General features: G+C 45.3%; 1 pseudogene; it reads left to right on the top strand.

Annotated features, from left to right (window-relative positions):
* The first annotated feature begins 987 nt into the window (after positions 1-987).
* Positions 988-2,328, top strand: LOC108290761 (annotated as a pseudogene).
* Positions 2,329-3,417: the final 1,089 nt, after the last annotated feature.

The following is a 3,417-nucleotide window of genomic DNA, read 5'->3' as shown; positions in this document are numbered from 1 at the left end:
GTAGCTCAGTCTTAGTTTGAATCTCTGACAACCAGGAAAAGTGATGATGTAAATCCCAGCCTGATGGCAGAATAAGATGAGATGAGAGGTCCCAGCTCAACAGTGAGGCAGAAAAAAGGAAGCTCCTTCCTCCTTCCTCTGCCTTCTCTTCTGTTCAGGCTCTCGGTGGGTGGGGTCATGCTGCCCACACTGGGGAGGCCCACCTGCTTTGCTGGGTCCCCAGATTCAAATGCTGATTTCATCTGGAAACTGACTCACAGACATGCCTACAGATGATGTCCCATCTGGGCATCCCAGGGCCCAGTCAAGTTAACACATAAAGGAACGAGACCCTATCTTGAGCCTTAAAACAAATATAAATTTAAAAAAAATCACACAAAGTATATGCTCTGACCACATGGAATTAAAGTAAGAGTTAATATCAGAAAGTTATTAGAAAATCCCCAAATATTTAAAGACTAAATAATAGATTCATAAATAACTCACAGGCAAAAGGAGAAACTATGATTACAAAGTATTTTGAACTAAAGATGAAAACCAGGAAATGAAAATCTGTGGAAGGTGGTGAAATCAGTATTTGTGGGGGCATTTAGAGCACTGAACATCTTTATTAGGGAAAAAGAGAAGTCTCAGACCAGCGACTTTGGCTTCTACCTTAAGAAAGAGAAGAATAAACCGAATCTAAAGTAAGCAGTAGAAAGGAGATAGTGAAGATGAGAGGGAATGGAAAGCAGTAATACATTATAGAATGAGGAATGAAGCCAAAACCTGGTTCTTCAAGAACATCAATAAAATTGACAAACCTCTAGCCAGACTAAACAGGTGAAAAAGAGGGGAGACACAAATGACCGATGTTGGGGGGATAATGTCCAAGAGAAGTGACACTACTACAGACTCTACAGTCTTAAAAGGACAATAAAGGGATATGATGGGTCATCGTCAGCAAAGCCTGAGTCCTGTCCTCTCGCTCTCCCCCACCCAGGTGGCATGAGCTTCACCACTCGCTCCACCTTCTCCACCAACTACTGGTCCCTGCGCTCCATCTAGGTGCCCAGCCACGGTGCCTGGCCAGTCAGCAGTGTGGCCAGCATCTATGCAGGTGCTGGGGCTCTGGCTCCTGGATCTCCATGTCCTGCTCCACCAGCTTCCGGGGTGGCATGGGGTCTGGAGGTCTGCCTGCAGGGTTGGCTGGGAGTCTGGCAGGAATGGGGGCAACCAGAATGAGAAGGAGACCATGCACAGCCTGAACCACCACCTGTCCTCCTACCTGGACAGAGTGAGGATGCTGGAGACTGAGAACTGCAAGCTGGAGAGCAAAATCCGGGAGCACCTGGAGAAGAAGGGACTCCAGGTCAGAGACTGGAACCATTACTTCAAGACCATTGAGGAGCTGAGGGCTCAGATCTTCGCAAATACTGTGGACAATGCCTGCACTGTTCTGCAGATGAACAATGCCCATCTTGCTGCTGATGACTTTAGAGTCAGGTATGAGACAGAGCTGGCCATGCGCCAGTCCATGGAGAACGACATCTGTGGGCTCCACTAGGTCACTGATGACACCAATGTCACTCGGCTGCAGCTGGAGGAAGAGATCGAGGCTCTCAAGGAGGGGCTGCTCTCATGAAGAACCATGAAGAGGAAATGAAAGGCCTGCAAGCCTAGATTGCCAGCTCTGGGTTGAGCGTGGAAGTAGATGCCCCCAAATCTCAGGACCTCTTCCAGGTCATGGCAGACATCTGGGCCCAATATGACAAGGTCGGTCAGAAGAACTGAGAGAAGCTGGACAAGTACTGGTCTCAGCAGATTGAGGAGAGCCCCACATTGGTCACCATGCAGTCTGCCGAGGTTGGACCTGCTGAGGTGACGCTCACAGAGCTGAGACGTACAGTCCAGTCCTTGGAGATCGACCTGGACTCCATGAGAAATATGAAGATCAGCTTGGAGAACAGCCTGAGGGACGTGCAGGTCCACTACACCTGCAGATGGAGCACCTCAACGGGATCCTGCTGCACCTGGAGTCAGAGCTGGCACAGACCCAGGCAGAGGGACAGCGCCAGGCCCAGGAGTACCAGGCCCTGCTGAACATCAAGGTCAAGCTAGAGGTTGAGATTGCCACCTACTACCACCGCTGGAAGATGGCGAGGACTTCAATCTTGGTGATGCCCTGGACAGCAGCAACTCCATGCAAACCATCCAGAAGACCACTACCCACCAGATAGTGGGTGGCAAGGTGGTGTCTGAGACCAGTGACACCAAAGTTCTGAGACATTAGGCCAGCAGAAGCAGGGGACCCTTTGGGGAGGAGGAGGCCAATAAAAAGTTCAGAGGTCAAAAAAAAAAAAAAAAAAGAAAAAGAAAAAGAGATACGACAAACAAATGAAATTCTACAATTTAGATGCAATGGACAAGATTTTTGAAAGACACAAACTACTGAAACCACTAAAAAAATAGATAGCTTAAATAATACTGTATCTATTATCAAAATTGAATTTGTGCTTCAACATCTTCCCACAAAAACTTCAGGCCCAGATGGCTTCACTAGGAAATTCTATCTAACATTGAAGTGAGAAAAATACCAACTCTAACAAACTCTTTTAGGAAGTTGAAGAGGAGTGAGTACTTCCCAACTCATTTTGGGAGGTTGTCATTACTCTGATATTAAAACTGGCTAATGGTATTACAAGAAAATAAAACTACAGACCAATGTTCTTTAAGAGCAGAGATGCAAATATTTTTAACAAAATTTTAGCAAATCAAATACAAGAACATACAGAAACAACAAGATATCATGACCAAGTGAGGTTTATCCTCAGAAGTACCATTGACCTTAGCATTGAAAATATGACACACTTATGGATAAAAACTAGAAAATGCCACTGAAAGAAATAAAAGAAAATGTAAGTAAATTGGGAGATGTATTGTGTTAATTGGTTGGAAGATACACTTCTTTTTGTTGAGACAGCTGTGTTTCCCAGGGGGGAGTACAGTGGTGTGATCACGTCTCACTGCAGCCTCGAGCTCCTGGGGACAAGAGATTCTCCCACTTTAGCCTCCCAAGTAGTTGGGACTATAGGAACCCACGACCATGTCCAGCTATTCTTTTTTTGAAAGACTCACTCTTTTAAAGATGATTTTAAAATAATTAAAAAATTCTATAGATTCGACGCAATCCCAATTAAAATCTCAGCAAGCATTTTTGTAGAAATGTTGTTTGTTCTGAGGTTCATCTTAAAATGCAAAGGTCATATTATACCCAAAACAACTTGGAGAAAGATTAAAGCTGGAGGACGCTAGTGGGCTTGAGGTTTATTATAAGTCGGGCTTGCTGAACACTTTTGGGGCCTCACACCTGGATTCTGAGGCAGAGGCTGCAGGTGGGATCCAGGAATTTGCAATTCTAATAAACCATTTGAAGAT

This window comes from Cebus imitator, unplaced genomic scaffold (assembly GCF_001604975.1).
Source record: "Cebus imitator isolate Cc_AM_T3 unplaced genomic scaffold, Cebus_imitator-1.0 Scaffold443, whole genome shotgun sequence".
Classification (NCBI taxonomy): Eukaryota; Metazoa; Chordata; class Mammalia; order Primates; family Cebidae; genus Cebus; species Cebus imitator.
The sequence above is the reverse complement of the archived record's forward strand: the minus strand, read 5'-3'. Positions and strand labels throughout refer to the sequence as shown.